The 23,833-nt window shown below is 37.0% G+C and overlaps 1 protein-coding gene across 1 annotated transcript in view; it reads right to left on the bottom strand.

The window, feature by feature from the left end:
- RAPSN (receptor associated protein of the synapse) overlaps positions 1–23,833 on the bottom strand; it is a 318,527-nt gene that overhangs the window by 146,381 nt on the left and 148,313 nt on the right.

Below are 23,833 nucleotides of genomic sequence, written 5' to 3'. Positions count from 1 at the left end.
AAGATCAGATGTTCTTTCTCCTGCATTAAATTTGCTCAATGAGCCATTGTGTATCTACCCCAACCAATGTAAAACATTTATAAATCATTGCATTTTGGTGAAAAAATGAATGGTCAGTTGAGTTCAGCATACAGTGTTGTTTATCTGCATTATGCCAATAACTGCACTGTATCTTTTGCACACTAGGGAATGTTAACCCCAAGGAAGCAAATGGACTTATGCAGTACAGGTCCACATAACTACTGGTACCATGAACAGTTGATCATGCTTCTACCCCCTGAGACAAGCACACCCAAGTGTGATCCGTTTCTTTGATGAAGAGAAGCAAGCAGGGCAAACCCTGTCATTCCTCTAATACCATTTTTTTTGCCATTAATGGACCTAATTTGCTTCCAGTATCATCTCCATATAGTATCAGCCTCTGTAGCTTCCATTCCATTTGTTAAGCTCCCAGGTGTGACCCACAACAAAAAGGGCTAATTTTTTCTAGGAAATCTCCATCACATTGATGGCCCCAGTCCATGCACAATAGCTAGGGGATTACACCTGTCAGGCTCTGCAGAGCAGAATGGCTCAGGTAAGCCACCATCATATTATGGATCAGTGATGTTTGTATTTTAGTCTTAACGCCCCCCCCCCCCCCAGTGTGATGATTTTACACACATGTAGCTAGGCTAGGCAGGCTACAAGGATATAACTTGGCTAGGCAGGCTACGAGGATATAACTTGAGGATGCACCCACTTTGGGGCCATAGAGCAGTCACACCTCTTCGGTCCTTCCTATGCATCTAACCAACTGATCTCACTGAGCCTCAGCTTCCATCTGGACTCAGTAAGAGAGCTACCCACTAAGCTCCCCCAAGGTAGGTATCCCCCTACCTCTGCCATCTGCACCATCAAGCACCTGAAACACGATGTAAACTTGGATCACCTGGGCTGTACCCCTCTATGGCACCTGTGAAGTTGCAACAGCTGCAATAGGTGTCCAAGCCGCTGAATAAGCCTAGGTCATCAAAGTCATACTCAGAGCATTATTCTTTCTTCAACTACACCAGTGTTCTTGCTGCACTGTATGCAGTCTTCCAGAATAGTGCACATGTGACTTCTTAAGCTGTGGAGAGTATACTTCATCGAAGAGTTGGTGTGTCAAGCAGTCACTAAAAGACGGGTCATTCCAGTGATTTACAAAGTTATGCATACAGAAGAAATACTGATTATTCTCATGTAATGAATAATATTTTATATAACTTGTCATTCATAATTGTTGAGCAGTAGCTTTTTAAATCTGAATTATTCTGGAAAACTACAATAGCATAATTTTTGCTACAACATCTATCAGCACCAAATGTATTACAGTGTGTATTGACTCAACTTTGTACTAATCTAAGAATAAAAACAGAGTTGAGGAAACATATGTGGTACTAGGGAACCTGACAATGTAATAAGTTCAAGTGGAAACTTTAACCGTATTACATGTACATAGTAAACTTGCATATTAAAGCATATACTTTTTAGCATCTGTATGACGGCCTGAAAGCCTTAAGAAGTTCTGTTGCTAGTATCTTCCACCAAGAAACATTTGAGACCACCAAGTGTAATAAAGTTATTCAAACTAACACAATTTAAAAGTTTTAAACAGTTACGACTTTTGCTATTACAAGCTGCAAAATTAAAGTATTGTGGTGGTGTAAAACATACACACAAAGAATTTTGCTTAATAAAATGTCCACATTTTACCTTCAAGAATAGAATGGCTTGAATATACGTCTGTGCATGCATGCAGCCACAATCTTTCAATTTGTACAACCTTTTCAAGGGAATGCAGTGATACTGTAGTGCTACCTGCTTGAAGCTTTTCACATGGCCACTAGAGGGAACTCCAGTACCTGCTAATATGAAAGTTGCCAAAGAAGTCACTTGCGTTGTATTTTAGGAGGAAGAGTATGCTTAATGTACTTTCCCATTAGAGTAAAGGATAGAAATTGGTGTATGCCATACCTCTCAACCTCTTAGACAAAGCCTAAAATGATAGGGGGATAAATAGGGACAGATTTTAAATATTGCTCTTACAAACTTAGAAAGTTCTTACAAACTTAGAAAGTTGATAGAATAATAGGTTTTGCATTATCATGAATTTTCAGAAGGATGTGTAGTCTTAAACTCAAATGTATGTCATTATTTAATGACTTCAATCTGCAGCTATTTGCCAGAAAACACAGATTTTAGGAGAAACACACCAAAAATATGAGGCAAAAATCTGGACATTTTGCGTAATTCTGTACAGTTTAGTGGTATGAATACCTCTTAGCGCTTTCAGACTCCTCACTATTCCACATCTTCCATATCCAAGGAATGCAAATCCAGCTCCTTAGCCTATTATTCCTGTTTGCAAAAGAATGGCAGACCAGTATTGCTTTATTTATTTATTGACATTTGTTTGCTGGGAAAGTCTGACATCAGCCCATTTTCAGGGAAGGCCCAGGGAGAAAAGCTCCACTTAGAGAAAATTAAAAAAAAAAAATCAAATGAATTACATGAGAAAAAGCAAAGTAAATCATTCTATACAGTTCTGGCGAGTGTCAAGTTTAGCAATTCACAGTAGTAATAAGTCATGTGTTTAGTTCTATTTTAAATATGAAGGGGGAGCGATTAAGATAAATTAGTACAAATGGGGAGGAGGTGATAGTAAAAGGTTATGTAAAGTGGTTTAGAGGGTAGGATAGCAGAGTTAGTAAGAAAGTTTTTATCTATATAAAGCATGCAAAGTTTCTGGTGAGTTTTTTATATTATTTTGAATATGGTGTTTACATCTGAGATTGCCATCAATTGTCACCCCAAGCAGTTTTGTATAGGATATAATTTCTATCTCTGTATTGTTAAGTGAGAAGATGTTAAAGCTGAATTTGTCCTTCAGGTGTGCTTTCAGGGGAAATACGAATAGTTTTATTTTTTTGAGGGGGTGAGTAACAATTGGGAGCTGTGAAGTCAGTTTTCAACAGAGGTGAACGTTTCTAGTGCAATTTCAAAAAGATGTGCCAGAGTGTCATATTGGTGTCAAATCATCAGCATGCTGTTTAAGTGATGCTTGCTTAGAAGAGGTATAGAGGTCATTAATGAGAATGTTAAAGAGAAGTGTCCCACAAATTGAGCCTTGGGGTACACCAGTGGTAACGGGGAGGTAAGGAAACAAAACATGTTGCCATCTAACAGTCTGCTGTCTGTCAGGAAGGTAGTTTTTTAAACCACTGAAGTGAAGGAGGGGACAGGCTGAAATGGTGCAGTTATTGAAGTAGTTTGGTATGTGAGATGGTATCAAAGGCTTTGGACGAGCTGCGGTGGTGGTGCTGCGGTAGCGTTGTCACCTCACAGTAAGACATTGTCCTGTTCGATTCTCAGCTAAAGCGTCTTCTGTGTGGAGACATGCGTGCATGGGCATACCTTCGTTGAAGGTTGTGCATCAGAGCTGGCAGCTCAGCACGTAAAAAATCTACTGTCAATCATTAGCGGACCGGAGTTCCGCTGTGGCGACCCCTAACCGGGAAAAGCCGAAAGACACAACAACATCAAAGGCTTTGGACAGATCCAGAAATATGGGATATATAAGTCTGCCAGAGTTCATTTTCTTGTTTATGTTATCTAAAAATGATAATAGTGCAGTAATTGTACTATGGCCAGAGCAGACTCCATGTTGAGTATTGGTTAGGACCTGTTCTGAGATGAGACAGTGAAGAAGTTGTGTGGATACATTTTTCTAGGATTTTTGAGAGAGGGTAAAGAATTGCAATGGAACAAAAGTTAGAAACTTCTGGAGAGTTTCCTTCCTTTTGCAGTGGGATGACGTATGAGCATGGGTGTAGCTAGGCATACTCAGTGTAACCAAATGAGTACATTTTTTTCTGAGCATCTCTTGGAAATGTTAAGACTCTAAAGAATGTTTAGAAGTATGTAAATGAATATTTGCACTTCAGAGGTATACAAAGAAGTCGTGTGCAAAAGGAATACATCTCTAAATCTACCTATTTATGGGTATAAATGGTAACAGTCAAATGTATTGCCCACTTCTGTATATCTGGGGATAGCATTTTGAGGGTTGAGTACATTTTCAAAGTGGTAGGTGGGTAGTGGGGGCAGCAACATTAAGTTTGAGTACGAAATGCAAATCTCTGGTTACACCCCTGCGTATGAGCTTTTCCAAATGGCTGGGACATAAGATTTCCAGTATGGATCTGTTGATTAAGAAAACTGCTGGGTAAGATATGACTTCTGCTGCCATCTTGAGGTATTCAGGTGGGAGGCTGTTGACAGCTGTAGAGTAAGGTTAAAGTAGTAATTTTTTATAATAGATATTGTTAGAGCTTTAAGATGAAGCTGTTAGCATTTATGGCTAAGGATTGTCTGGATTCATGTTTTTCAAAGCTTAATGTGGTAGTGGAGTGGTTAGATGGTAACATGTTATGGGCTTGTGTAGGGGAGGTTGATGTGCTGTTGGTGAGGTCAGCAATGTTCTGTATAAAGTATTTATTAAATGTAGTCACTATTTTCTTTTGGTGGGGGCAGGTTTAAGAGGGATGCAGATCTTTTTTTTTTGAACCAGAACCGAGTAGTATGTGAATGGAGGACCAGAGGTTTTTTGGATAATTTTTAATGATTAAGTGGTAGTTGGTTATGTATTGTTTCTTATCTTTACATATTTGCTTTTTAGCTTGATTATGAAGTTTCCTGTATCATCAATTTTTTTGTATATTTAGCCACTCCCACCAAGCATCTGGTACCAGTTGTGAGGATATTAGGTATTGTTTTCTGTGCTAGCATGACTGGTTGAACTTTTGTAAATAATTGTAAATTACCCTGTGTTATATATGCCAGCATGACTAGCTATAATGTTGTAAATAAGTTGATGTTTTTTGATAGCAACTTTGGTTTATTTAAAATGTTTGAGTCAAACAGTGTTCTTTTGGCTGACCAAATGTACATTTTTTAAAAGGAGTTCTGAATGTAGATTATGCCAGTTAGCTGACCTAGGTGTGATGTCATTATGTGCCAGAGCTGAAAGGAATAGAATCTCCACAGCAGCTGTTTTGTTTACTTTCTAAAGTCTGATATGAGAGAGTGGAATTCTTATAACAGCTTTCTGCGACTTAAAAAGTTCTGCTATAAAAGCAGGTCCTGAGTCAGTTAAAGTTCAGTTGCAGTTCAGTAGTTGTTGCATCAGTTGTTCAATAGTCAGTGGTTGCTTTCCAGATCAGTATTTATCACTCAGAGTTTTTCAGAGCTGTTCAGTAGAAATAATAGGATTTATTATATTCCAGTTGCTGAGGACCAGACAACAGCCTGAAGAGTGGGCATATAATCTTATTTTGCTTGCAGAATTAAAATTACGATCTTACCTTGATGACTTAAAGAGATTAGACAGGGATGGTTAATCTTTAAACAGTTGGGAAGCTACAGTCAGAGTTTTTCTTCAGTCATCATGAAACTTGTCCTTCAGTGTTATTTTCATAATTCCTGTGTGTGAAACTATGTAGTTTAGTGACATCAGCTATTCAGTGTATATGTGTATTAAATCATTTTATTTATTAAATATTTTACTACCTTTTATTGTGGCTGGTTTTTGAGAAAGTACTTTAGTAACCTGAGGGTGTTTATGCTTAATGTGATAAAACCAGGGCCACTCCAAAAAGCCTTAGTGCATTGATTTACATGCTACATTTTATATACATATATAGGTTTACTATCAAAAGGTGGAATGGAGAATCTTCATAGATGGAAACTCAAAACATGGATGCTCGAATTTCCAACTTGCTGAAGATCTCTATGTCCAAAAGTTTATATCACCGAATGTACAGTGCATTCACTAATATACAATCAAAGTACTGTACAGAGATTACGGTACAGTCAGGTATGAAAAATTCATCCCTTTCCTCACTGTAGTGCAAACTCGGAGATGGAATATATTGTTAGCAGAGGCTGTGGGGGCATAAATGTGAAGTTAGGTATAGGAGTTTCCTTCACCTGGCATCCTGTACGGACATCACATAATCTGCAGCTGATTCAACATTCTGCTATGTTGTACAGTTGTACAGTTTGACTTTGGATTTTTTTTTTTTTGGTGTTTTGGTGTGTCGAACAGAAAATATTTTTCCATTCAACATTTTAATAGTAAACTTATATATATATATATATATATATATATATATATATATATATATATATATATATATATATATATATTATCTAATACAATCAAGTACCTCTTTTGAAAGGTATTGCGGTATTTTGACTGGTGCAGCGCTACCGCGTAATTTGGGAAGGAGGACATACAGGTAAATCTGTGCCAGTCTTTCACAAGACTGCTTGTATGTGTGATTATCAAATATTTAAGAGCAAGTGTGTCAAATACCTAAAACTGGGACACAGTGCTCTGCAGTGGTTAATGTGAAGACTTATTTGGGGACCTGGATTGAAGCATTTGGTCCAGTCCCACGTCTAGAGCCTGTTCCCAGTGTACCCTTGGGGGAAATTGTGTGTTCTATCCCTTCTTTCAGTGAAACTCCCTTACTGGAGACAGTGATGCCTGGGGCTCCTTACTTACTGCCCCAGGTTTATGTAGGGGGTCATCATGTCACACCTGTCTATGGTGTGCATAATGTTCTTGGTGAGGATAGGTAGTCAGGGGGGAGTGTTTTACAAGTAGTGCTCTTAGTTAAGGAAATTAAAAAAACATTTTCTATAGTTGTAGTACACTCAGTGCTTGAAAGGCTTTTAGTTGCATACTGTGTGTCACTTTACAAGTCAGTTATCTAGATGGTGCTTCTAGGTCACCATAGAAAACAGGCACTAATGTCTAGTGGGCTTAGCCGGTTAATAAATGGATAAAATAATATTTAAAAATGCAACTTAAGTAACTTGATGTGTGTGTGTGTTACATAAGGTAATATAAAGGGGTTTATGTTTCTTGGGATAATCCATAAAGTATACTGCCAGTGTTGTTACATTCCTAGAAAAATACTTGAGAGTGTTAATTATTAATGTTACAGCACAGTTGCTGCTCTATTGCTGGCCAGTATAAATAAAATGTCATTTAATCAAACAATAACAATATTGCAAAAGTGGTCAGAGTACAACAAGGGACAGAAATCATGATTCCCCAACTCTCCCCAAAGAAAGAAAGACATCAAGAAAGTTTAGGGTCCTCATTCAGGTAAAGAATGTTACTTTATTTTTGCATTTTCATGGTCAGAAACTCAGGTCAATGAATTTATCTGTTTCAGACAAGGCAGTACATTTTAAGGATAATGATGCTAAAAAGTTTTTGAAATATTTCCCTCAGTACAAAGGACTGTTTTATTATTGGCCTACAGATTTTAATTCCTCCTTATATTTAATCCTCACGTTGTAATATTTTCACAAGTAGTATATCAAAAAATCTAGGTCATTAGCAGTAGCATGAGTATTTTGTTGTAAAAGAATATCTAATATAATAATGTATATACTGGGGAGATTTTTTTCAGGTGTTTTGTCCATTCCCATGCCATCCAAAAGTTATCACCTTTGTTTATTGATTCCACACTGGCCCATTCATTCCTCTTCAAAGTGCCAGTTGTTTGGCTTCACATCCTTTGTGGGGTTGTTTTCCAGTGGAGATTAACCTCACTGGTGAACTACCATTTTTCAACAAGCACAGCAGGAGACAAGAACTTAACTGGTGAAAGGACTGTCATCCAGACAACAAGAGGGGACCTAATGTTTTAGGTAGCCTAACTCCTTGCCCCTTTTCTGTCCTTGATTTGCATCCCACTGAAGTGGGCACACACAACCATCTCATGGCAGATGTTTGTTACCATGCATGCACAGATTAAGGTTATAATATACACGCACACACACATGTACACACACACACACACACACACACACACACACACACACACACACACACACACACACACACACACACACATGTACACACTTGTATATACACACACACACACACACACACACACACATGTGCACACACACACATCTGCACACTCGCACACACACACACACACACACACACACACACACACACACACACACACACGCACACACTCCTTTCATGTTTGGTGTGACCATTTATGACTGTGCATGGTGTTGCAGTATTTCTCTTTCCCTCCCTCCCTCCCTCTGCTAAATATTCAGTTCATCAGTGGGCTAAGCTGACCACAAGAAGGCTGAGCTGGTAACAGCCTATCATTGCCACCACCAGTACATGCTAGCTCCCCCAGCACCTGTGATGCCAGTCAAACAAAAGATTTTTGTGCCATAGTTAGGGCTTGGGTGGGGATTCTTTCTCAGCAGCATTAAATTATGCCAGAAGATAAATTACAACTCACACACCACAAAGAGTAAATAGGACTGGTCATAAGGAAGGATTATGTGATGTATCAGGCACTTTCCACAAAAAGCATATGAAAAAAAAAATACTGCAGTTTCTGCAGATTTATAGGGAACCTACTTATTCACTGAAATCATTCTCACAGACTGCTTCTCTCATCTCTCCTGTAATGACACCTTTATTTTACTTGTGCAGAAGATGTTAACCCATTTTTAGTAAAGGGAAAATGCATAACTGAGCTGACTAGTTACCTGACTAAAGTAGCTTTACCTCTGTAGCTGTACCACTGTTACCATTTCTGCCTCAACTCTCTCTCTCCCTCCTCTGTAATATGAAATAGCAGGTTTTACAAGCAGTAAACTGGTTTTAAGAAGAACTTCTACTGCCATTTCAAAATCAAGAAAATACATTTGCCTTAAATTAACACTACTAAATCCACAAAATCTGGCTCCATCTTATTCCATAGGAAGGAAATCCCACAGCTCTCAGTATCTGAGTAGGGGAGTTTACCTAATGTCTCACACCCAGACAAACTTTTCACAGTCACTGAAAATACCACTGCCGATCTCCACTGAAAAAAGAGATGTAATACCAGTGAGATCAGTTCAGTTAACAAAATGCAAACAATTAATCCATAAATAAAAAAGTGCACTTCTGAACTCTTCATAGGTTGGTACTAGGCTATCGGCCCTAGGGCCTATACAAGCCTAGCCATAACAATTCCCTGGCTATTTCTTCCCACAGTATTTACTTCCCTGGTCCTCTGTCTAGCAGGGTGACTGACGTGATCCCCAGGGTGAATTTCCTATCTCCCACCCAGTTGTCAAGGTTCCTTTTGAAGAGGGCCAAAAAAGCGCTCAGCTTGACATGTATGGGCAGTCTATTCCAGAGTATGGGGAGTCTCTGGGTCAGGAACCTATCCCTCCAGCATGTTTTGTTCATTGTGTTGACCAGGTTTCGATCCCTGGAGCATATGGATCTGAGGGATTGGGATTTCTTTAAGTGTAGCATGTCCAACAGCAGTGGGTTTGACATGGCCTTGTATGTTAAGCAGAGATTGCCTCTGAGTAGGCGATATGTGACAGAGTATAGCTGGAGTTTTTTTAGCTGGTCAGCATAGGGCATCTGCTTTAGGCCTGTGATTCTTTTAGTGAGGTATTTCTGTGGCCTTTCCAGTTGTTGCAGATGTCTTGTGAGGTACATACCAATTGGGGCGTTGTACTCTATAATGGGTCTAATGAGGGATGAGTACAGTGGGACTATGACTTCCTTTTTTCTGGATGAAAAGCCCTTAGTGACGAGGTGTGCCACATAGAAGGATTTCCTTGTTGTGGCTATGTGGTTATCGAAGGTAGGACCACTGTCCACCTGTGTCCCTAAGTCCCTTATCACACTTTCGATGTTTAGTTTACTGCCATTTATGTGGTAATTCATGGGTACATGTTTTTTCCTCAAAGGGGATAACTATACATTTATTGGCATTGAGCTTGGGCCCATGGCTCTGGCACCAAGCATCTGTTTCTGTAAGGCCCTTTTGTAGAATATCCACATTATTTGGGGATTCAATAATGGCTCTCAGTTTGCAATCATCTGTGAACTTTGTTAGCCAGAGTCCCTTAGTGCTAGCCTGTAGACAGCGCCCTCATATTGTGGAGAATAAAGCTGATGTTTGTTAGCAGCTTCATATTTTGACAATAACATTCTTAGTGCTTCTTTCTGGTTTGGATAGGCATTCATTAATTATTTTTTCCAGAGCTGCTTAAAGATAATAAGACAGATACCATGTTGAATGTCTCTGATAATAATAAATAGCATGGGAGTACATGATAACAATGCAGATACAGCAGCACTTTTTATACATTTTCCTACATAAGTTTGTTTTCCTTCTACACATACAACTGCCACCCAAACTATTTTGGAATGGACTGTGCTCCAATATTCTGCAACCGTGATTAACTAATGTAAAAATGAAATGAACTTAGTGCAGTAAACTACCATCTGGTGTTCTCTCCTATTTTTAATGTAATATTCTTTTATGATAAACATTAATAAAATAGCAACCATGACATTAAGTTGTAGCTGTACTTCATTCCCCTAGTTAACAACTAGCTTACTTTTAATGTATTTAAGATCTCCTAGGAGAGCTCCTTAAACATGCCCCAGTAGACTACAGAGGGGTGCCATAAACTTGGGACTCGGGTTTGCCTGCCCTTCCTTAACAATTTACTGTTCTCACACCATCATTTAAAAATCTGTCTTAGTGGGAATCAGCTTATATCCCATAATGTGCTTCATATTAACTCCAAAACTCAAATTATTCAGTTACTAGATGTTTCCTGTTCACTATCCCACAGTGGTATATGAGTCTTAGTTAGCATTTTATGCCTGTCTTCATATCAGATACACATACATTCTCCCTTAAAGTAAAAACAAAAAAGGACTTTTTATCTTAAAAATTTACATCCATTGTGCATATTGTACAGATAGTCTGAGGGGTAATAGGAGGAAGAGCAAGAAGGGGAAATGTGAGAGGGGTACAGAAGTCGGAGAAGATAGGATTCTAAGGGAGCACAGTGTAGCAAAATCATGGATTTTCCATTTAACACACGCAGCATAACTGTTTAACATACTTATATGTCCTCTGTAGTAGTATATTACTTTTTAACATGTGGAAATCATATCTGCACGAACTGTCTGGAAATATAATTTGTTGCTTTATTTAAATATTTTGTTTAGCTTTCTGTCTTAATCCTAAGATTTTTAAATCATCAGAAAGAAGAGGCCATAGTAAGATATTTCTTAATGAATACAAGAAAAAGATAGTAAGAAGGTTGAAAAGATGTCAGTGACTGTTAATACCACAGTGCAGCCAATCTCAAAAGGCCTGTTCACAGTGCGTTTCTTTAGAAGAAAACCATGAAAATGATGCATTGCAGTCACTGCCACTAGTAAGATGCAACAGTCAATGTGATAAAACAGAAGCATTCCAAAAGATGATTCAGACTGAGGTTCACTTTTATTAGATGCATTTATAACAGCTGACATAGAAATGAACAGTGTTGTTCTAGCTGACAGGACTGACAAAACAATGTGTCCAATTCTGCCCCAAGATGCAACAACCTCAAAGAATATAGGTTTACATTTTATTTTTCAGTTCATCAAATCATAGCTGGTCTTGAACGTCAGTAATTGAAACTTCTGATGATTTTCTAATTCTTGTACTGAAAACAAAATGCATTTTAAATATCATTGCAGTTCCATTGTTCATTATTTAAACACCATTTGAGATGCTCAAAGTTAGATTTTTTTTTCTTGAAGCATGTTCATTTGCAAGGTATGCTATACCCTCAACCTAGGCAATAGACAGTTTTCATTTTAATGTAAAAAATAATATTTGTGAACATTTTTGTTGCTTCTATTGATTCAAATTACATTCAGATGTTTAACAAACAATATGATGGTTTCAAGAAATTAAAAGAAGAAAGTCAAAGAATATTTTTAACATGACTTGCAGAATCATATCATGTAATAATAATAAAAAAATAAATAGGAAAAGAGGATAGGTGACAACGCTAGGCTGGGATTAAGAAAAGTGTTGGAGCTCACTCATTGTCTCTGCTTATTGTAACTGGACAATTCAGAAATAGTGCTTTAAAAAAAGGAACCCGGCTATAAACCAAAGTTTAATATCACAGGCTATAAAACGAAGCTCTAAAACTATTCCCTTCAACAGGCTGAAATATATTCAGCTGATGATTCTAAACAATGCATACTTTACACCTGAAGTACTAAGTAAGCTCTACCCTAAGCAATCCCCTAATTGCCATTACTGCTCGAACCAAACTGATGATATTCTTCATTCATTTTGGAGTTGCAAGTGTTCCTATAAGCTTTGGTGTGCCCTGAGAGTGATACTTGAGAAAATTGGCTATGAAAAATCCACCCTCTCATGGGAATTTACCATTCTACATATTCCACCTCCGGGTTTATCTGAAAGGAAATGTAAGGTATTGATTCCTATTTTCATGCTAATTAAATATTACATTTCCCTAAATTGGAAAAATAGACACACCATCTCCTGGGAGGGTTTTAAACACATTGCTATTAAGTACCTTAAGGCTCACAAACACCTGTTTCACAATATTAAGCACAAGCCAATTACTAAGGAATTCTGGGGCATTCTATCTGATCATATACTTAAGTGAGTTTCTCCTTTTCTTTTTCTTCTTTTTCTTTGGATAGCATCTCTTTATAACATACTGTGAATAACTTGTATAACAAGTTCTTGGGCAAGGTAGAATTTGTATATAGTTTTGTTTTTTATGTAATTGTTCTGTATGTTATTTTGTTTAATAGCATTGTAATTTATTTTGTTCTCTGTATTTTCTTTGGTTTTCACTGATGTATTTGTTTTATTGAAAATTGAAATAAAGAGAATTTAAAAAAAAAAAAAGAAATAGTGCTTTAAATGGAGTCCTCATGAATAATTAACTAAGCATTTTGGCAAGGTAAAGCAAGCCATAAAATGGTTTTGTACAGATTCACCTGACAGTCTGACACTGCTGCGATATCATGGGGTTCAAACTTACTATGCAGTTTGGAGAATAACAAGGGACTTTTAGTAAAACATATCACAAAATAAGAAATATGAGTGCCAGAAGACACTATAGCTGCTCTATCCATAGACCTTTTTTTTCTGTACATGAAATGCTTAAAAGAGAAAATATATATTGAGTATTTTAGGTTGAGTGATCTACAAGGCTGGTGCCATGTAGACAGTTATAATTAGTTTTCAAATTGCTCATATAACCCCTAGAAATTATTCTGCAATAAAAAGTTTTCATAGTTTGCACTAGCCAACTACACCACCTCATTTACATGTTGTTACAACTAACCCTTAAAACTAAATACAGTTTCCTGAATCCAGAGTGTAATGTTCAAGTCCACGATGAGAATCGTAATGCATTCTCTTCTGCGTCTGTGTACATTTTACGGTACATTGTCTATAGCTTGAGTGATTATTTGTTTAGCTAGCAGACTAGGCATACAAAAAGCTTAGCGAGTGTTAGAACTCTCAAGTCTTAGATGTCTTACTGGAGAAGCTGGAGTAACTAGGAAAGTATTCTAATAACTGGGTAACCTACAGGTGGACAGCAAAAGGAATCTTAGTGTCATTTGCCTAAAAGTCTACCTGCCAAGGACAGGAGCGCCTACCATATGAAATCACCGTCGGCAAGTTATGCTGGCAGTGATTCCCTCTTTGGCGGGTAATTTCCTGTCATCTTCCAGTTGGTGTGACTGTCGAGTTGGTATATATAAATTTGGGGATGTGGCGGACTTACACCACACAGGAGTGGTGCAGGTGGGCTTATAAGCATGAAAAAATACTAAAAGTGTTTTTTGGCCATTCTTTCCAGGGAATGTGGTTTAGCAATTCCTGATCTTTGGCTGGATTAACTTTATCCACTCTTAGTAGAAACCTAATAATCCGGGGTTTAAGTTTGAGATGAAGAATTTAACACTTTTACATTTGATTATACGAAGAAGCGCTGCAGGAGATTGTATAACAAAATCACAAATCAAAAGACAAACTACATTTTTCTAAAACTATCCTTAATGATATAACACACCCTGAGGTGACATCACCTTGGACATGGTACATTTTAGGGTCTATATTATATCATCGAAAGCTTAAAAAAATGAACGATGAATAATCAAACCCATGTAAGTGAAAGCTTACAATCTCGAACGCTCAGAACAGTGTTTTTTTTCCAAGGGGAAAAAAAATCGCTGTTCCAAAAAAAAAAATTGAAATAATACATAAAGTATGGGGCTTTGCCCCTCACACCCCCCTACTTAAATATACCAACTGTTAGATCACACTACAGTGCCAAAAATGGCAAAGTAACAGAAGCGGCCAAGCAAATTCTTTCCCTGGGAAACAATTCACGCTGCTTCGCTATTTTGCATTTTTGTTGTTTTAAGTTTGACCAAGACGCATTTGATATAATCTGTCTTTGGTCATCTAATAGGAACCCTACATTTTACTAAGGGTAGAAATGCCTCCCCCATAGAACAGAAGATTAGTTTTTATGCATTTTTAGTGTTTCAGGAAAATGTAGTTTCAGAGTTGTGGATTCTGGATTTTATGATTCAGTCTCATGTAACGCTATTCACTTGATCCATTTCATAATATAATATATCCAACAGACTCAAAGATGATTTAAATTAGGAATTCTCTTTGTTTAGTACAAAATTTGCTTTGAAAAAGATTAATGTACCTAGTTGCAAAAATTATGTTTACTGACTCATTTGTTTAGTTGGCAGCATACCCAAAGAACTGGACTGAATGCTGTAAGTTCAAATCCTAGCTCTAGGAATTAACACCTTTTCTGTTTGAGTTTGAGTATAATTCATTATATGACCATGAGACTTCTGGATGATTGTAATCACCATTTGTTCACAAACATAATGGGAAACAGTGAACTACAGTCCAAAAGAGGCTATAAATAATTACCCCATTTCGTCATCATCTTACATGCAGTAAAGGTGCATGCCTAGTTCAGCAAAGAAAAATGATCCCATAGCTCAAAATGGATGGTGCACACAAGAAGTTCGGTCCACAATGAAACAGGGATGATGAAATGGCAATGTGGGAAATTATCATGATTTTTTTAACTGATTTGCAGCACTGCACTGTGAAATGCCATTCTTCAACCATCCCCTCCAGCTGTGTCACAGGAGACCGAATTGAAGCAGGTGCTCTGTGTTATCCAAACAATACATGTAAAAGTATAGTAAAAACAGATTCTAAAACAAAGTACAGTCGAGATTTACAAATGTGTTTACTATACAGTGGCATAATGACTAGCACTGTTGCCTCAGACTGTTTGGTTTTCCACGAAACACACAAAACACTGCACCATGCCAGTAAGACGTTTATTGCGATCTGGTACCTCTGATCACTGCTTTTTATATGCTTTGTCCCAGGCTGTGGTGATTTTCTAGTACAGGTGGGCATGCAGGAGATTGGTGTGTTTCCATGATTGTTAGCAGTGGGACCCTCGTGTATCCTTGTCATTCTTATTCAGAATGATCCCTTTACAGCTTCATGCCATTACCTGGGGCTCATATTATATGTGCCCCATTCTCTTCTGCTCATTAATGAAAAGAGCTCAAATTCCTCATGTCTTGAGACATATTCCTTTCTCTCAAGGCCATGAATCCTACCAGTGCCTTTCATCTGGACTACTTCCAGATTCCTGACATCCTTCTTTTTATATCATCTCCAGAACTACATGTATCATTCAAGGTGTGGCTTAACCAGTGCCCACCAGATTAAAATCATCACCATTTGATTTTCGGATGCTATCCCTTTGAGGGTACACTCATGAATTATTTTTGCTGCTACCACGGCCTTCTCACTCTGTGATTGATTAGATAGTCCAAGTATGATGAACACCTTCAATTCCTTTACCTCTTGTGTTGCAATCAGTTCTGGTCTACTAAACGAATGCCACTCTCTTGGGTTTGCATAATCCTAGTGCAGTACTTTGCATCTGTTTGTACTTTCTCATGCATTTCTTACTGCCCATTTAATCATCTGATGATCCTGTTCCCTTCCCCTTCAGATATGTATGAAACAAGTATACATGGAGGCGTACTTTACTGAAACTGTTGCAGTACTAGCCTACCATTGTCCTTATTCCTGATATCATCATTCTCACCACAAGTCTTTGGGTCTGACCCTTCACCCATGCAGCCATCCAATTTGCCCCAGTTGTACACCCAGTCCTTAAAGTACTCCTATCAGCCATGTGTTTGGATGCCATTCAAAGGTCCTGGAGAAGTTCAAGTACAGCATAACTACTAGTACCCCTTGACAAGTTCTTCCATGGCCCAGTTATAAAACTAGATCAGGTCCGACTGACAGGTCCTTCTGGCTATGAACCCATATTTGTTGTTGTTTCAAGGATTGCTGTCATCAAAGAAAGAACTAAGACTTTCTCTAAGAATTCTTTCCATGACTTGCCCTTTCACTGCTAAACTAACAGTCTTGCAGTTCTCTGGATTCTTTCAATTCCACCTCTTGCCCGTGCGCACCAAATTTGTCTTCTAGTCCTTTATGAAATGTCAAGTGATCTACTCAAGATCTTCATATGGTCATGTACCGACACAGTAATCACATTTCTGTGGATCCTGAGAAGTAGCCAGTTCAGTATCAGAGTTTTATTCAGGCAACCAAGTCTCTCCCTACCGCCTCCTCTTTTATCTGTATGCTGTTATCCCTACTCTGCCCAACCTTACTTGCAGCATGACAGCCATCCCTTGCTTCCTCTTTTGAAAACTGATCGTCATTCATTCATTCATTCATTCTATACCTCATATTTTATGCTAACCTTCTGTGATTTCATTCTCATCTTTGCTTGGTTTAACCAAGTCTGTCACTCTTCAAGATCTGGTCCCATTTTTTACCTCTTCTGTCACTGCCAACTCTTTTCAACTTGCATGTTTGATAAGTTCCCAAAAAATTCGGCACAAACAAAATATTGACCCAATGCACAAAAAAATGCCAGCCAGCTATTGACTTCTCAGATTTGTTTAGGAAAAAAAAACAAAAACAGATGAAATATTTCATTCCTCTTAGTACTAGAACTTTATTAGAATCACAGTTAAACCCATAATACTCTTCTTTTAATTGCTCACAATCAATTACTCATATAGTTTCTACCAGTCACACTTACTCCATCATGAATATTAACACGGAATGATTACTTTTAAAAATATTTTTTTGTGTTTAAAACTTCTTGTGTTTAGAATTTTTTTACAATTTTGTATTTAAAATTTTTAGTAAGTCAACACATTTACCTCTCCCTTTGTAGAGAAATAAAAAAAAAATAAAATTCCAAACCTATTAAAACTCTTTGATTCTAAGACAAAAACACTGTTGATACTTAACTTGTCATTAATGCCAGCCTACTGCCCAGGATCTAACTGGTTTTGCCAGTGTAATTCCCTAGTTTCCAAAAAAGATTCACAATTTCCACCCCTCTCATTTTTAAGCACCCTTTCTAATATAAATAAAAAATCTTTTAAAATTCTTACATTCATTTGAATGTTTAAGGCATTCTTCTCATCCTTTTTCCTTGTAGAATATACGTGCTTGTATATTCTGTATTTAAGGGCTCGCTCAGTTTTCCTTATAACTGTATTTTTCTTTTACCCATATTGCTTTAGGATAATTACCAAGGATAATGTTTTTCCCTTCCAATACATATCTACACTCAGCACAAGCGCTGCATTTGTACATCGCATATAGTTTTTTTGGAATGTGAATCTCCCATTTCCCTTTCTAGTATGTTTTTCAAACTCCTTCCCTTTTTGTGTTTGAAACAAGGGTACCACCTAACTTGTTGCAAAGGGTGAAACTCCCAAAGATCCCCTACCAGTTATTACATATCATATTCCTAACTTTATTATTACTATTATTATTCTCATTATAAGCTAGCAGCATAGCTATGTTACAGTATTTACTATTCTTATCAGTTTTATTCACATTGTCTTTAGGAAGCTCTCCCTTTCTTATAATGGGACCAAATTTCCCATGTATCCCATTTTTCACTTCTGTTAGCACATTATTAATTAAGTGACCACCGTAATCACGGTCCAAAAACATTTCCTTCAAATTTTCAGCTTCTACCCCACGCATTGCTGTATTCAAAACAGCTCAGAGTAATAAACTGACCCTTGCCTTCATTGCTTTTCTGCCAGCCAGTGTGGACACTAGAAACATATAAATAGTTATTATAAAAAGGCTTTCTATAAATATTTGTTTCAAAATCCCTAATTCATTGCTCTTGATTAATGCAAAATCCCAATAATTAATTTCCTTAAAGTCATGATTTTCTGTAAATTCTGAAAATTCTACCATTTGAGTTATAAATTGAAAAAAAATGCTTCTCTTCTATCTTATCAGTTCCTCCATTCTGTGATATCAGCCCATCATCTAAAAAACAAAAATATGAATCAAAGTATTTGTAATAATCACCAGTAAAATTTATGGAGTTTCCCAACACCACAAACAATATTAAAAAGGGGGGCCACTGCTCTTTTGTTTATAATAATCTCCTTCAAAAAATAAGCAATTGCTCTTTAATATAATGTCTGTAAATTCTTCTAGTAAATTAATTTATTCCTATTACAATGATGTGCCCATTAGTAATGCTTCTTGAAACCAGACAATTCCCAAATTGTGTGGAATAACCAGAAATCTTTTACATCAGTGGTGATGAAAATAAAATTATCATTGATGATACTGCAGATAATTCTGATAGGCAATCCCAAGAGACTTTAAGGACATGTAACAAATTGACTTCATTTTTAGAACTTATCTCAAAATATGTATCGTCATTTAAATATTGATATATTTTTGTACTATAGTCATTAGCATTCATTATTATAACCTCTCTCCATTTGTCCGGTAAATATTCCTATTTGTCCTGTCTTGTGCTATGTTATGAAACACCCTTTTCTGATCCCTTGTAAGACCACAGTATTTCTTCCATTGTCTCTTTTTTCTGTTTTATACATATCCCTCAACTCTGTCTTACACACTTTTTTTCAAAAACCACACGCTAAGTGTAAGATGCGTTCACCTCTGTTGAAACCTGCCAAAGTAATGCACAACTACTACTGAATCCAAATAAAACTAAGCTATTACTGTTTTCACAAAAGCCCTTCACACATGATTTCAAAATTTATTCACAGAACAAAACTCAAATTGAAATAGTAACTCAAGCAAAACTGCTAGGTATTACTATAGACAATAGACTTACCTTTGAACATCATATGTGCAATACAATCAGAAAGACACACATCAAACTATGTAAACTATACAGACACAAACAGTTCATGGATGTGCCAAGCAAAATAAGACTGGCCAATACCCTCCTACTCCCTTCCCTCCTTTAAGGGGCCCCTGTACTTACTAACCTCCATTCATCCTTAAAGAACAAACTTGCATCTTGTTACAGATTTGCAACTGATGTACACAACCACACACACCACTGTCATGCCCTTAGGTAGTTGAGAAGTTCTAACCACTGTAGTTTACTATCACTTGCTCACAAAATAATCCATAAACCTGATAGCTACCTCACCTTAAAACCTATCTTACAGCCCTACTGTACTAACAAACTACTATTAAAAGTACATAGACCTACTGAAAGAGCCAGGCTCTGCTTCTACTCCTATGCCATAGCTAAACTCCGGAATGCCCTACCTCCAGATATCACTACTATTGAATCCTTTAAGACCTTCATACTTAGGCTGAAAGGTCACTACCTCAACTCCCATATCTGGCCTTGCTCCTGAACTGACTGCTGTACTTATCTGTCTCCCTACCCCTTACCCCTTCTCCTCCCCCTGTTCATATCTATCCCATAAACTATTATTAGGCTACTATTCTATAGTCTGTCGTGCTCTGTCCTATCCTTCATCACATCCCCTCTCTTTTTACACATCCCTCATCATTCATCTCTCCCATATGCTGGATAACTTATTTTTGCATTAACCTGCCCGTCATATCTCTCACTACAATCTTCTCTTTTATGTCAAAAAATAGCCTCTTATTTAACCTCTCCTCTATCTATTAACTCTCAAGTAATCTTCCTTACTTCTTCACTACTTCTAGTATCTTTTCCTCTCCGAGATATCTTATACTTACTAACCTCAGTCTCTTCTACATCATAATCAATATGCTCTATTCCACAACTTTTCTGCTTGCAATTTCATGTAAAAAACGAAATGTTTTTTTTTTCTGACAAATACTGTTTTACTTACCATATACTGTAATTTTACATATATGTTAAACCACATTAGAGCTAATATTTGTTATGTTTTAGCAATGCTGTAACAGTACTGTATAAAATATTTGCTCGTATCCTTCTGGATACATATGTTAATATATTTTATAATCCTTCTGGATACATATGTTAATATATTTTATAATTTTAAATACTATATAATCTCTGAATGCCTGTACTACTGGAGATTTTCTACCCAGGCCTCTGCTGAAAATGGATTCCTGACTCAGCTGGACTTACTCAGTTACCAAATGTCAAATAAATAAATAAATAAATAGGGGAGAATTGTAAGTTAGACTAGCAGTCATGCAGTTCTCCAGATTCTTTCAATTCTACCTCTTGCCTAAGTGTACCAAACTTGTTGTCTTCCATTCCTTTACGAAATGTCAAATGATCTACTGAGGAGCTTCATATTTTCACCTACAGACTCAGTAACAGATTCTGTGGATCCTGAGAAGTAGCCAGTTCAGTGTCAGTGTTTATTCTCCTTTAAGGCAATCATTTCTCTCCCTACCTCCTCCTCCTTTATCTGTATGCTCTCATCCCTACTCTGCCCGACTTCACTCACAGCATGACGGCCATCCCTCGTTGACTTCTCTGTGCACAGCACTTCCACCTGTAATGGAACTTGTTGTCAAATCTAGTGGTTTAGATCTACTCTGGCAGTTGAGTTCTGCCCCTCAGAATAACCCAGACTAATAGAGTGCTTGGCAGCTTTCTATTTAAAATCAAGTTCGCAAGCAAATAGACAATTGAAATAAAGTCTGCTAATCAGAATGTAGTAACAAGATGCCTAAACAATGAAAGTTTACCTTTTCTCATTGTAGAAAAACATACAATAGTTTTAAACAAACAAAAAGTCACTAAAGCAGTTCAACTTAGAATGGTAAGAATTCATAAGAGATAACCAAGTGACCATCTCATGGATATCTCCCAATGGGACTCCATTTAAAAATAGCATAGATTCTTCAGTACATCTGGAAGAATGCTATTTAATGAGAAATTACCTAGGCATGTAAGTTGTTGACCTGCAAACTGCAGATTTATTTTCCTCTTCCCCATAAGGGAAAGCATTATTGTATCCACCTTGCCAGATCCAGCTGCCTTTCTTTCGAGGGATGGTCAGACAAGGCTCTCAGTTGTCTGAAGTTTCAAAGCCACAAACTCCACTTTCATAGTTACTGCCCCTAGGTTCATTTTTTGCTTACATCCAAATATAAAACAGCCTATTAATTACCATCTCCATGCTACCCATTTGAAATTTGCTGACTGAAGCTTTTCTGCTGAGGATTGTCCCTCCAGTCTGACTTCAGAATTTTCACAGGCTTCATTACTACCAAAGAATGTAAATTAGAAAACAAGCGCAGACATAAGGATATCATGCGTGAACATTGTTATTATAGTTAGCTAACACCAAGCCTCTTCTTTGCCTTCTTCACTGTTACGAATGTAAATCATTTTCTTCCACTTTTTTCTACTTTTTTGATTCGAGCACAAGGTTTTGCATGCATATTGACCTATTTTTGGTCTAGTTCAATTTTTAACCTACATGTTTTAATAGCGATTTTGTGCACGGTCTACAATATCTTCATGAATACATTGCACTGCAAGTACTTTACTTCTTTCCATTGTTAAATTGCACCTTGTCTACTAAAATTTCTATTTGTCATTTTCCCATGGCCCCATCTGTAGCTGCTCCTGTTACTTTTTGTAACAGCTCATGTTCTGATTAAAATGGGTTTCTTGGATCAGGCGACTTTCTAAGTTACAAAAAACTTTGAGTATATCATTTGATATTGATTCATTAAATGTATTGAGAAGTTTGATTTAAAAACAGAAACCCATTAATTCTTGAAAAGAAGTACCAAAGTACCAAAAAAAATGTTACCATCTTATGAACTTCCAAAAGAACAGGGATATACAGGACTTGCAACACATATCACAAGTGTAGCCCACTCCCCATATTGGAGCACAGTGTCAGAACTTGGATCCAGGTGAGCGACATAAGGACTGAACCAACAGCTTCTGATGTGCCAGCACCAAAGGTGAGAATGCAACCTTCTAAGGCACTCCATTAATGACACAAAAATAAATCCCACAACATAGTCTAAACATGATAAACTTTAGTGAAGTTAATCACAGTAAATTCAAAGCTTACATACTTCGGATGGCTCTCATGCATTCTGTCCATTATTCACATATCTTGTAATATATGTGAGACATGAAAGACTGATATGTAGCTTACAGAGGGAAGTGTAAATTCAAACCTGCTAGGTGATAAAATACACTGATCCAGCATTGTTCACTCAAGTAGCATAATTGTTTATATCACATTATCTTTTTAAGTGAAAGCAGCGACAGTTCTTTTTTTTAATAGCCATTCAGTGTCTTTGTTTTGCTGCCAGCTTTTTACTCGTGCTCACCCTTCAGTGCGCCAACCAATTACGTAACAAAGTGAAGTAATCCGAAGCTGACTCTAGCAGTGGGTGGATTGCAAGTCCTGTTGTAAGGGCATGTCTTTCTCAGCCAGATAAAGTTACACTCCATCGGTGTCCCTCATTCTCTGACCACGCTTTGCTGTTAGACCATTCAATTATTATTATTTTAATGTAATACTTTATACAGTCCCTTTTTTTACAGTGTCATTGTCACACTTAACATGCTCTGAGATTCAGTCCATTATATTAAAGCTCTGAAGTCCTTGACTTCCATCAAAAAGCTTGAGTAAGACATGCAGCTAAAAAAACATGATTTGATTAGCTGCAACTGCATACTTTATCTTGTTTACAGAAGGAGAAAAAACTGCTTTACCAAAAAGGAATTTTAAAATCTACTTCAAGGGATAGTACCACCTATAAAGGACTTTTAAAATGTACACAAAGGATTTATGTGTGTGTGTGTGTGTGTGTGTGTGTGTGTGTGTGTGTGTCTGTGTGTGTGTGTGTGTGTGTGTATGTATACATACAGTGTATATATATATATATATATATATATATATATATATATATATATATATATATATATATATATATATGCATACTGACACATGTACTCACCAAAACACGTGTTTGTGTGCATCTAGCATGTACCCAATGCTGAATGAATGCCGCTGATTATTTCAAAATTTATACCAGAAATAAAATGTTTAATTTAAAAGTGCATAACATTTTTGCATTCATTTCTAATGATCTATTCCTGAATTATATGAATTAAATAATAAAAAGCTCTAACAGGTGTTAGTTAATGCAATGCAGCTGCAGTCTGTTAACATAAAAGGAAGGTGGAAGTTCTGTATCGACCAGACATACCTCTCAAATGTACCTAATTATGAGAAATTTACCTCATTTGGGGCTTTAAAATGTTCATGTTCCTTGAAGTTCCACATTGAAAGGGTATGGCACACATTCTGTGTTAGGATTTTTTAACTAATATCCACAGAAAATAGAAATAAATCATATTAATTCATTAAAATATCTTTTTATAAGTAATGCCAGCATATTTTAACCATCCTATGATCCTCTTAGTTGAAGGTGTCAGTAAGCCATTAATACGTGTTCCACATTTTGCCCATTTGTTCCACATTATGAAGACTGGC

The sequence above is a fragment of the Protopterus annectens genome, chromosome 9.part0 (assembly GCF_019279795.1).
Source record: "Protopterus annectens isolate FY-2018-M chromosome 9.part0, PAN1.0, whole genome shotgun sequence".
In the NCBI taxonomy this organism is placed as follows: Eukaryota; Metazoa; Chordata; order Ceratodontiformes; family Protopteridae; genus Protopterus; species Protopterus annectens.
This window is presented reverse-complemented; position numbering and strand designations above follow the sequence as displayed.